Below are 12168 nucleotides of genomic sequence, written 5' to 3'. Positions count from 1 at the left end.
AGAGATGAGAGAGAGAGAGAGAGAGAGAGAGAGAGAGAGAGAGAGAGAGAGAGAGAGAGAGAACTCACAGATACAGCATCCCAGATAGGCCCTTGACTAAACAGGAACTCAGAGGCAGAAAGGTGAGGTTTTGCTCGTCCTTGACTGCTGGCTGCTGTGTTCTTCCGTGGTCTCATTTGTCTCCCCATAGAATGTCACTGCTCTGTCAATCACTAACACCTTGTAGGTCGGCTCTCTTCTGAGGGCACGGGATGGAGCCCAAATTCCAGCTTTGAGAAGGGCACAGGCTCAGGCAAACGTTCTTGTGTGAGGAACACTGAGCTACACATAAGATGCATTTGAGCCACATATCAAAATGTAGAAACCTATGTGCTGAAGAGGTTTAGGGTCAGGGCGGGGCTGGGGTGGGTGGATAAGTAGCAGCCAGGTTCAGGAAAAGGCTCTCCTTGCATCGTACAGACCTACCTTGACCTCAAGAACTTCTGTTTCAGCCTTTCTGGTACTAGGAGCACAGGTGTGAGCTTCCATTCAAGTGTCAGAGCTGCAGGCCTGAGCGGCCATGCCCAGTTTAAGAAGCATAAGTTTGAACTGTGCCTCTCAGCAGGTAGATGTGTGAGATACATGAGGACTTGTATTGTTTTACAGAGACACACAAAATTCATACACTGTTTTCTGATCTTCACTCACACACAGGCAACAGCAGCCCTCCCTCCCCCACCCCACCCCACCCCGGGGAGGTGGACATAGACATGCTTGCAATCACAACCAGACACTGGGCCTCTGCTCTCCCCAAGAAGCTGTGCACACTACTCATTAGTATTAAAATCATGTCACCGCAGAAGCACAAAAAAAAAAAGTTAAATTTATAACTTGTCAGACATTTTTAGTAGAGAACGCAAATAGCCAAGAAAGCCAGGCCTTTGAAGGCATCACCTCACAAAATGTAGCCCGGTGCACAGCTTTCACCAAGAACCCGCGTATGAACCAAAGCAACATTGAAGAGCATTTTACCAAAGTCAGAACAGAAACCCCAAAGGGCAGGACGACCCAGCTCAGACAATAAGGGACACAAGCAGGCAGTGAGACACGTGAAACATATTAGAAGTTCAGTCTGGCATGATGACCCACACTGCACACATTGATCCTTCAGCCCAAGGTGACTCGGGCACTTCTGTGGGACAGACATGTGGTTGGTCCACAGTGGAGGCCTAAATGAGTTCTATCTCAGGTTCAGCAGCCTAGAACCCTGTCTGGCTTGGATGGTGTAAGCCTGAAGGAAGACAGGACAAGAGGCAGACTCGAGGCTGAAAGGACACAATAGAAGGCTGAGTTAAGTGGAAAGCTGGCAGGGCTGGTAGACGGCCCCACCAGCCAAGTGCCTGCTGGACAAAGGTGACAACTAAGTTTGCATCCCCAGCGCCTAGATGCTTAGGTGGGTGTGGAGACCCATCGGTAACCTCAGGACCCCCACTTCTTGGACAGTTATTTGGTGCCATGGAGGACAGTGTTTTGAGTTCCCACTCTGGGCTGGGCTTTAGTGAGCATCAGATACTCAGCCTTGAACAAGTGAGAGTCCTGTCCTCTTGAAACTCGAGACTGTTGGGGAGACAATCTGAAGACATAGTTAATAATTTCAGAGACTGCAGAAGGACAAAGAGAAGGTACCAGAGGGACAGACAGACAGAGACAGAGAGACGATCTGCACCAGCCTCATGATAATGTTCATTCCATGATCTAAACAGAGGGTGCGCTCTTGTGTTCTTGGCTTAGCACCTAACCCTTCAAGGACCAGACCTGAGGAGGCTTGCCCAGCCATGGAGGAGGCTGTTCAGTCAGCACTTTTGCCCAAATACTCACTGAGAAGGCTAAGGAAGCAAGTTCAACATGGGAACATGGAGGATAAGGCCAAGGCAGGAGACAGCAGCCTAGAACCCTGTCTGGCTTGGATGGTGTAAGCCTGAAGGAAGACAGGACAAGAGGCAGACTCGAGGCTGAAAGGACACAATAGAAGGCTGAGTTAAGTGGAAAGCTGGCAGGGCTGGTAGACGGCCCCACCAGCCAAGTGCCTGCTGGACAAAGGTGACAACTAAGTTTGCATCCCCAGCGCCTAGATGCTTAGGTGGGTGTGGAGACCCATCGGTAACCTCAGTGTTCAGGAAGTGGAGACAGGGAATCCAAGATATAAGTTAGCTGGCTAAAGGAGTTGAATTGGGGAAGTCCCGGTTTAGATGAGAGACGCTGGCTTAACATACACACACACACACACACACACACACAGAGAGAGAGAGAGAGAGAGAGAGAGAGAGAGAGAGAGAGAGAGAGAGAGAGAGACAGAGACAGAGACAGAGACAGAGACAGAGACAGAGATAGACACAGAGAGACACAGAGAGAGACACACAGAGAGAGACAGAGACAGAAGAGACAGAGACACAGAGACAGATACAGAGACACAGAGAGACAGATACAGAGAGATTTTAAGGAAGACACCTGACAACAACCTCCAGCCTTCACACAAATGTGCACACACATGTACCTGCACACACATATGTATCTATATGCACACAAACATACACCACACACAGAGAAAAACAAAAAACAAAAAAAAAAGATCCAGAACAGCTGGATTTCATTGTTTCGTGGGAGAGGCTGAAACAGAGTGAGTCCTGGCCAGCAACAGGGGTTTTCACCACACTAAGCTGTTCAGGACCACTCTCATCCCTGACAAGTATTAATGACAAGGAGGGACAGTAGCAGGTTTGGTCATAAGAAAATCACCAGGAAAGGGTCACAGGAAGTTGAAGAGACAAGTTGGAGGCAAAGAGACCAGTTAAATCAGGAGACAGCTGCTGGAAAGAAGCAGCCAATAGAACAGGAGCAGGCGGACTCTCCAGGCCTGGAAAGAATGACATACCCTGATACCATCTTCCCAGGCCAGCCCGAATGGCTCCCAGGCACACAAAATAGTTAAAAAAACAAAAAAACAAAAAAAACAAAACAAACAAAAAAAAAAAAAAAAACACCTGACTGAATGAGAAACAGGCAAAGAGGCCCCTAAGCACACAATCACCCTGCCTGCTCAGCAGTGTCAATTCCCAAAGGCTTCACACTGTGCTCACACCTCGGAGTGTGCCCCTCCCCTCGGCAGTGATGAAGACATCTAGGCAGCCAGAGAAACTCAGAAGCAGCAAGCTTGGGAGGGGAAACTGTGCTACAGAGCCCAGCATCTGTGGCAAGCAGCTGCCAAGCTATCTCCATGTGTCCCTGCAGCTGTCAGTGTGAGAGTGATGGAAGACGGGACAGAAGGAAGACAGGCACTTGAACTTGCTGCACCATGCTGTACATGCCAGGCAGGTAGGTGGGCTCTGCAGCGAGCGAGCCATGCTGACCCCGTGGGAGTGAGAGCGGTGAGCTATGCTGACCCGAGGGAGTGAGAGCTGCTGGTTTCCTTGGAGAAAAAGGGTCTCACAGAGCCCTTGGTTAGCAAGGCTAGTCCTCCTGCTGTGAAGAGCTCACTCCCTCACCTGAGCCTGTGACCCAGGAAAGCTACCTGCCCGCTTCACCGGCGCCTTTTAGCTGGATTGCAGAACCTTGGTCTTCATGTCTGTCAAGATGCAGTACAAGAAAACCATCTTGGCTTCAAAGGGTGGTGCGTGGATGTGGCAGTGACACCTGTAACCTCAACGTTTGCAGTGCAGTGTGCAGGTATGGTGGTGACACCTGTAACCCTAGTGCCTAGGGGCCTGTGACTGGAGGATCTAAAGTTCCAGCCTGCTTGGGCCACACCTCAAGACCCTCTCACAGAACAACAGCTGAGGTGGAGGAATTATTTGAGAACTTCATGAGCCCCTTACTGCCAAATAAACAGAGACATGACCCAGGTTAAGGACATTCAACCAAAATATAGAATTATTATTTCTGATGTTCACCAGCTGCTAACTGAGACAAGGTCTGGGTGTTGTCCTCTGAGTAACTCAGACATTTACCAAGTGTCTACATAGCACAGAAGTACAATGTGGCTTTCAAAGACTTATTTATTTTCATTTTGTGTGTATGGGTGTTCTGCTTCCATACCTTTGTATGCACACCATGCATTCAGTGACTACAGAGGCCAGAAGAGGGCATCAGACACCCCCTGGAACCAGAGTTATGACAGTTGTGAGTTGCCGTGTGGGTGCTGGGAACCAAACCAGGGTCCTCCATAAGAGCAAAGAGTGATTTTAACTAATGAGCCATTGCTCCTGCCCTGAGGTTAGTTTTGAAGCAGCTAAAAGAGACACAGAAAGAAACATATGAAAGTGTGCCAGGCCGTCAGCCCAGGGACCGTTTGCATGGCTATCATCCAGGTATAACACGACTAAGATTCAGCCATCTGCACAGGCCTGGCACTTCAGGTAGTCAGCTCCAGACAATTCGGCTTAGCCAGTTCTCTGAGAACCAGGTACTAAACTTGTCACTTTGAAGATCATATCTGTCCACAGCAAACTTGCAAGGCCAAGTGTCTGGGATAAATGAGGGTTAGAATTCTCAAGGGCTGACCTTGTAGATAAAGAGGAAGATATCGGGAAGATGAGAAACAGTTCAAGAAAACAAGAGCCAGAACATAGATTGGAACATAGATTGGATACAACTTTGTGGGTAAATTAAATAAAGGCAAGGGACTAGGGAGGGGATCAGTAGGTTAAGCTCTTGCCACACAGTGTGAGTGACCTGAGTTCAAATGCCCAGAAGTAACATACAGTGAGGTACAGCAGCACACACCTGTAATCCCGAGCTTACAGGGAAGTGACAGGCAGAGATGGCAGAGTCCCTGCAAGCTTGTGAACCAGTGTTCACGGTGAACAACAAAAGATCATCCTACCTCAGAGACGACAAAAGGCAAAGACCGATACCCAAGGTTTTCCTCTGATGTCCATGTACTGTGGCATGCACTACCCTTTCTCACACACATAAATGTGCACACCTACACACACGCCCACTTCAAATAAATAAGATTAAGGCACCTCCATACTCAATGCAATGTGAAGGATGGGCCACTTCTAGTTGGGAGCTTGACAGCTGATCCAAGCTGTATTAATTCCTTTTCTGATCCTGTGAGAAGACACCATAACCAGAAGCAACCAGAAGAGTTTGTTTTGGCTCAGGGTTCTACAGAGGTAAGAGTCCATCATGGTGGGGAAACATGGCAGCAGGCAGCAGAACAGGAAGCTGAGAGCTAACATCTTAAACCACAAGCATGAAGCAGAGAGAGCAAACTGGATGTGGTATGAACCTTTTAGCCTCAATGTCCTCCCAGGGATATACTTTCCCCAGCAAGGCTGCACCTCCTAAACCTCCCCAACAGTGCCACCAACTGGGGACCAAGTTGGTCCTATATATTGAGTTCAAATGCCTGAGACTGTGGGGGACTGTGGGGGACATTCTCATTCAGTCCACCACAGAAGCCTTGAAGGAAGCCTGGCTTCTGACTGGGCTTCATGCTTGGCTGTGGCAGGAACAGATTCTAGAGACAGCATCGCTGGCTTCAGAACTCAGCTTTCTACATATCAAGTGAGAAGGACCATCCTGGCCTCTACTCTCTGGTTGCCGAAGAAAGCAGACAACCTAGAAAGAACAACTGATGCAAAATGCACTTGGTATGCAGTCAGTGGCAGACACCTCATTCCCCATATGCAATAGCTACTTTCTTAGTTGTAAGCAACAGAACTTGCCCTGGCTGGATAGGATCTGTGGGTAGCTAAGCACACGCACAATTACCAGAAAGGCTGAACAACCTGGTAAGAAGAAAATTGATGGGACCCCAGCAACTCTGTTCCATCAGCATCTCCCTAGTTGCCAGGAAGGAATGTACAGTCTACTGTTCTTGCAGGGAATAGGCTCCATCCCTTTAAGTGGCTGTTAATAATCCTTCAAGGTTTTGTTTGTTTCCTGTAAGGCTCTCTCGAGAAGAACTCAAGGAACTGGCCAAAGTCACAGTTATTCTCCTAGGTGACCTTTGCTTACTATAATCCCATTATAATGTTAAATTTCCAACCCAGGAGATGCCCCTGTCTGCCATTTTAGAACATGTGACCTATGAAGAAGCCTGTTCTCAAACTGAGCGTGCTCAGTAATGTCGCTGCCTCTATATTCGATGGTGGAACTTTCCAAAAATGAATATGCATGAGTTTCCATGGTAAATGCCACTGGCATTCTCTGCTTAGACAGCCACTGCTTTGGGAGTTATCCCCAGTGATCCCCTTACTTGTACAGCAACATGACCCTCATGCTCTCACATTTCTGGTCCTATATATTGAGTTTGCTCTCACCAAGAAGCAAACCCAGTGTGCCGTGCTGCAGAGACACCCTGGCTTGAAGAGATAGCTCTGTCGCTGTATGTCACTTTGGGTTTGTCCTCCTTAGGACAAAACATGTCCTAACGCCACTAGCTTAACTTGATATCCAGCCTCTTTTTCTCATCTCCAGCATGAATCCCTCCTTCACCCCTACCCTAGGAAGCTGGGAGAATCTCTCCAGGCAGTAGGACATCATCAGCAAGTTCTAAATGTACCTGTCTCAAGGTACTCAGCCCTCTACTGCCTGTTACCCTGTGAGCCTTAAAAGATTCAGTCCCTGTTAAAGCGTGAACTGTTCCAGCTACCCAGTATCAAAGTATCTGAGTGAGGAACCCAAAAGACGTTTATTTTAGCTTGTAGCTTCTAAGCTTCATCTACACTGTTAGCTAAATCGAGTCTCTCTCTTCCCCTGCTGAGATGGGCGAGCATTCTGGTAGTACAAGCACATGGAGAAAGAGACTACCCACCTCAGGACAGACAGACGAGACCTCAGGCAAGATAAAGTTGAGGCCTGAGTCCCAACAACCTGCTCACTCTGACTAGGACCTACCACTTGAAGTTCCCAGAACCTCCCGATTATGTGACTTCACCTAAGGAGATATGGACAAATGTCAGTTCACCTATAAGAGGCATTAATCACAAGCAAAAGAAATAATTCCAACCAAGCTGAAATCAGTGAAACAGTCAGTTTCTTGGGGTTATTTATAGGCGTATGAGTGAGGGGGAGGCTATCTACTGGAACAGGGGTGACTCAAAGACAGGTGCATTACCAAAAAGCTCACTCCTCTACCACATGGGTGACAGCTCGCCTACACCACACCCCAGGAACCCCCACTTCACCCCCACACAGGTGACAACCTACACTGCACCCCAGGCAACCCCCCACCTAACCCCCACACAGGTGATAACCCACGCTGCACCCCAGGAATTCTGGCAGGACCTATAGACAGCTCTGCTGACAGGAGACCCTCCCATCCTCATCAATTGTCTTTGATATTATAACTTTGGGAAGGCCTTTGTGAATCCTGTATGTTTCAAGAGCTTCCTAAAACTTGTCAGGTGTGTTCACTTTCTGAGTCTTAACAAGCTTACCTCCTGGGGGAGGGGAGAGGAGACAGTCAAAATAGCACCAGCTAGGAACCAAGTCTACAACACACAAAGCGTCTTCTCTTTTCTCCTCCTCCTCCTCTTCTTCCTCCTCCTTCTCCCTCTCTTTCCCTCTCTCTGTCTCTCCCTCCCCCTCTCTCTATCTCTCTCTCTCTATCTCTCTATGTCTCTGTCTATCTTTTGGACACTTCTTGTCTAAAACTTAAGTACCTAAGTTGGGCATAGTGGTCCGCATCTTTAATATGAGCACTCAGGAGGTGGCAGCAGGAGGATCTCTGTGAGTTCAAGGCCTGCCTAGTCTGTAGAGTAAGTTCCGGGACAGACAGAGCTACATACTGAGACCCTGTCTTGAAGTTAAAAAAAAACAAACAAACAAACAAAAAAAAAAAAAAAAAAAAAAAAAAAACCTTAAGTACTCCAGGGACAGGCGACATTTTATGTGCTGATCAGTGTTTGAACCTGTGATAGAGCTGACAAAATTCAGAAAACAAACAAGGTTTAAAATCAAGATGTGTAGGTCGGCCTCACCAATTGTTTAAAGTTGATCTAAATGAGGCTGGATGGACCCATGCTGTTTGCTGCAGTGCCCTTCTTCAGCAACTAGTGTCCTAAACCTTTAAAAATGATTTTTTTGAGAGTTTAATACAATGTACTTTGATCACTGCATCCTACCTTCTTCGACTCCTACCAGATCCAGCCTGACTTCCCTACCTTCTAACTGCCTGTTCCTCTGGTTTTTATGTTCCTATGAAATCCAATTTGTGTTGTCCAAATACTCGTGGAAGTGGGGACTGCCACCGACTCTCCCTTCCCAGTGGCCATCAGTGACCCACAGAGATGCACAGCTGTTCAGTGATCCTCGAATAAGAGACTTCAGGTCAAAAAGTGCTCAGCTCAAAATGGGACACACTATGTGCCCCACCACAAGGTTCAGGGAACCTTCCAGAAAGAGAGGGCAGGAAGACTGTAAGTCCCAGATGTTCTAGACATCTACAAGGAAATACTGTCCTCTAGACACAGCAGGGCAAGTGCACATCTGAACTCACCGCGACTTTGACACCACGCATAAGACCTGCTTAATAAGTCTAGACACACAAACCCTTGGCATGAAGGAAGGAAGTGGGCATGAATTCTCACCCAAAGTTTACTAAATCTCACTGCATTCACTGTCCATGTTCAGGGGTGCCTACCCACCTTTGATCCAAAATAGAGCTCTGCTCTCTAAGAGAAGAGTCATGTCACCAGGGAAGCATCCCGAGGTTCCTGGTATCCAAAGAGACCAGGAGATGACAAGCATCCTTGAACAAGGTACATCGCTTTCATCCTCTTTGCCAGCCCAGGTCTCTGGCTTGAGTATCATTACAAAGACCTTCTCCTTGTCCTTGTCTGGAGGACTGTGATATGTTTTGTGGCCCTTTCTCTTTTCTCTGTATCATCTAGATGATTTTATAGTTTGCAGTTGGCTCTGTGTCCTCTGAAGTGAAGGAATAGCAACATCTGTCAACTCCATGGCCCTGGGAAAGACCTTCAAGTGGCATTTGGTGACAGACAGCAAGATCTCATAACCCTATGCCAAGGAATCCAGTGATAATGCCTCTCCAGTCTTTATGTTACTGCTGTATCACACGCCATGCTTTACTCTCTGTCTCATGTAAGTGGGTCACAAGTCCAATAAAAACAGGCTGTCCATGAATGAGTTGGTTTAAATACCAGATTTTAAAACAATATTAAAATAAGAACCACTGAGTGCAGAAAAGGGACAGGTGGAATCTTTGTTGACTCTGATTGGCATCTCCAGCTTGGGTGTCTCTGCCCTGCTGCCATAGAGGGCCAGCAGGGTCACGAGTGTTTTCCACACACACCACAGTCTGTTGGTATTGGGGCAGGGGGGATGTCCAAACATGTTTTTGTTCTGTCTTTGCATCTGGATTGCCATTGTCAAGGTGACTTGAATTATGGTTCTGGAGGGACTGGAGAAGGCACAAGAAGGTGCCAGGAATGGAGCTGTTTCAGTTCTTTCTGTAGTAAGCCCCATCAGAGGGGTTCCAGACAGCCTCTGTATTGCGCACATCCATCCACTGGGGCCTTCAGCACTTGTCTACTCCAAATGTTGGTTAATTTGGCACCCACTTAGAGACATCACCTACTCGTCAATATCAGGTCAACTACATCTAAGAACTGAAAGAAACTCAGCGGCGATTTAACAACAAGACTCAAGGGACATTTGCAAGAGGGCCTGAGGGTGTTCCTAAAAAGACTGCTGAGATCAGTGGTGGGAACAGAAGCGACACCAGCAGCTGGTGAGTAAGGTCACCCTGAAGGCATGACCATCAGAGATAGCCAGGAGGACTGTCCACGAAGAGTGCTCAGCACCCGAACAGCTTTTCTTACTAAAATACTCAGTACTTAGGATCAGTTTAGTAAGCAAAAATTCTGTTCTGAATCATGCCCATAAACTGTATTTTCATCTTTTAAAATAATCTTTTTAAAATTGTGTGTGTGTGTGTGTGTGTGTGTGTCTTGCACCCACAGAGGCCAAAAGTGTTGGATTCCCAGGAGCTAAAGTTACTAGTGGTGAGAGCCAACCAACATGCAAGCTGGAAGCCAATCTCAGGCCCTCTGAAGAGAAGTGAGTGCTGTTAGTCACCCAGCCCAATCTGCCACCTCTTTCTCTGTTTTGACTTGTTCATTAGAAAATAGCAATATTTGAGATTCAATGTTAGTTGAACAGTATAGTTGGAATGAGTGTGGATATGAGATAGGGAACCAGGAAAGTGCCCACAAGAGGGGAAACAGGTATTGAGAGGTAAGGGTAGGGACAATAGAACACAGGAGAATAGAAAGCAGAGAGGAGGTTGGAGGGTGGGGCCTGAGGGACTAGGAATGTCTCAGAAAGCTTTCCCTTTCTGTGATTCATCCCCACACTGTAACACACACACACACACACACACACACACACAGCCTTATTTTACCAATACTATAATATATCTAATTCAAAGCAGACTGCGTACTCTTGCAAGAAAATCACAAATTCCATGAAACAACAAAGAAATAACATCTTTCAACTTTCTGTGTTAACATCTAAAATCTTTATAAATAATTTAATGAATTCACATTGCCCAGGCTTAAAACTTGAGAGCAAAAGCATAAAAGTTATTGTTGATAAAATTTACAAATATTTAACTCTCAAGTCAAATGCATATAATTGGTCTTTTTACTCATTAAAGTTTTTGGCTCAAATTATAGCATTCTGTTTTCAATACTTTAGTTTATTTAAGCTTATTTTCTTTTATCATTACATTAAGAATTCTTGGAACAAAGCTGTTTTGACCTAGTTTAATTCTGTTTTATGTCTATAAATAAATGCTGGATATAAAATTTTCAATTTTATTTATATAAATTCATCTCTATAAATATTAATGTATATATATATATATATATATATATATATATATATATCAAGGTTAGTTAGGCAGTTAGTAAATTTTGACAAAAGGTTTTCAATAAATGCATCTTCCAAGGGTAGGTTTCTTAGCAACTTTAGCTAAATGTGATATATTTTATATCCTGTTGACTCTTGAGCTTGAAAGGGATTATTTGGGGGGGGGGGTGCGGTGTTGTTTAGTTGGTATTTTCCCCAGAAGTCCCAACTGTTGCTGTCATTCTTGACCAGAGAAAGGGGTTATCTCATGGCTGCTTCCCATAAGCCGTGCTTGTTTCTTGCAAAACAGTTTAATGGCCCAGCGCCTAGCCGCACGTCCAGCTGTCATCATCTTGGCCCTTACCCTGAGAAGGGAAGGACGGAAAACAAGATCCCTCGTTGACTGTCTGTGTCATCTCCATTCAGGCTCCTCCTTGGTCTTCAGGGTGGAGACAGACCAGGGAAGGCCTCTTTTGTCTTTTGTCCTTTCTGAAACATCATGGACCACTTCTTCTTACGCAGAGAGACACTGAGTTTTCATATTCACACCAACGCCACATGTTTGATAGGCACTAATACACTGCTTTGATTCTCTGAATGCATGGTGTGTGTGTGTGTGTGTGTGTGTGTGTGTGTGTGTGATTACAGATGGACATGGGCCATCATGTGGGCACTGTGGAGGTCAAAAGACACCTTGTCTAAGCTTTCCTCAGCTTCCACCTTGTCTGAGACAAGGTCTCTTGTTGATCCCCAACAGGTGCCACAGGGAATCTGGTCCAAGAGCTTCTGGGGATTTTATTGTTTCTGCCTCCTATCTCTCTGTAAGAGAATTGGGATTCAAGAGAGGAACTTCTGTGCACGGCTTTTCATTCGAGTTCTGAGGATCTCATACAAACACAGCAGATCTTAACCCACCAGACCTCATCCTAATTAATGTCTTCATTCTTTCAAACAAATATTCAATTCTGCTAAGCATCACCGTCTGTGGATCGGGAAAGAGCACAGACATACTGTAAGGAAAAGACAGGAACATAGAGATGGAAAGACCTTCTAGAAACCAGCAGAAAGCTTGGCACACCCAGGACCTGGCATAGATGCAAGTTGCACTGAACTGGACACGAAACAACTTCAGGTCTCTAATCCCACAGGATATCCGAATGGCCACACAAGCATAGCTCAGCCTGAGCAACGTGTGTCTCAATCAGCAGCAAGCCATTCGATTCCCACATTAAGTGTGTCCACAGAAGGACATTCCACCAGTCACCTCCCTGTCTGTCTCCCCCAAAGCTGGAGCATATTTAAGAACCA

At 46.3% G+C, this 12168-nt stretch overlaps 1 protein-coding gene across 39 annotated transcripts in view; it reads right to left on the bottom strand.

Annotated features, from left to right (window-relative positions):
• LOC143443738 (uncharacterized) overlaps positions 1-12168 on the bottom strand; it is a 130378-nt gene that overhangs the window by 47330 nt on the left and 70880 nt on the right. The gene's annotated exons all lie outside the window — the stretch shown is intronic.

Source organism: Arvicanthis niloticus, chromosome 10, assembly GCF_011762505.2.
Source record: "Arvicanthis niloticus isolate mArvNil1 chromosome 10, mArvNil1.pat.X, whole genome shotgun sequence".
Lineage (NCBI taxonomy): Eukaryota > Metazoa > Chordata > Mammalia > Rodentia > Muridae > Arvicanthis > Arvicanthis niloticus.
The sequence above is the reverse complement of the archived record's forward strand: the minus strand, read 5'-3'. Positions and strand labels throughout refer to the sequence as shown.